Source organism: Penaeus monodon, chromosome 19 (genome assembly GCF_015228065.2).
Source record: "Penaeus monodon isolate SGIC_2016 chromosome 19, NSTDA_Pmon_1, whole genome shotgun sequence".
In the NCBI taxonomy this organism is placed as follows: Eukaryota; Metazoa; Arthropoda; class Malacostraca; order Decapoda; family Penaeidae; genus Penaeus; species Penaeus monodon.
In genome coordinates this window covers 29,706,130-29,706,459 of record NC_051404.1, presented here as the reverse complement: position 1 = coordinate 29,706,459, position 330 = coordinate 29,706,130, and positions in this window count along the sequence as shown.

The window sequence follows — 330 nt, the reverse complement described above, 5'->3', positions numbered from 1 at the left end:
GCGAGCCAGCAGAGAGGGCCCCTTCCCCCCCCCCCTCCGCGCCGGGCGAGGGTCAAGCGAGCTCTTTGATGAACCCGACCCCAGCGATCCACAAAGCAGTTTTGCCCTAATGCTGTTTGATTAAATGGCGCCCAACCTCGCCGGTCCCGCTTTGTGCTATGCTAAATCGGCTCTGCATACCGAGGACGCCCCACTCCAACTCCTTTGATAAGAGATACAGGTGTAAATCAGTGTCGGGCGGAGGAAAAGGGGTTTCCACAGCGCTCCACGTCGCCGACACTCCGGGCGGGAATACGCCCTTTGTACGGGAGGAAAGGGGGGGCGTGGGAT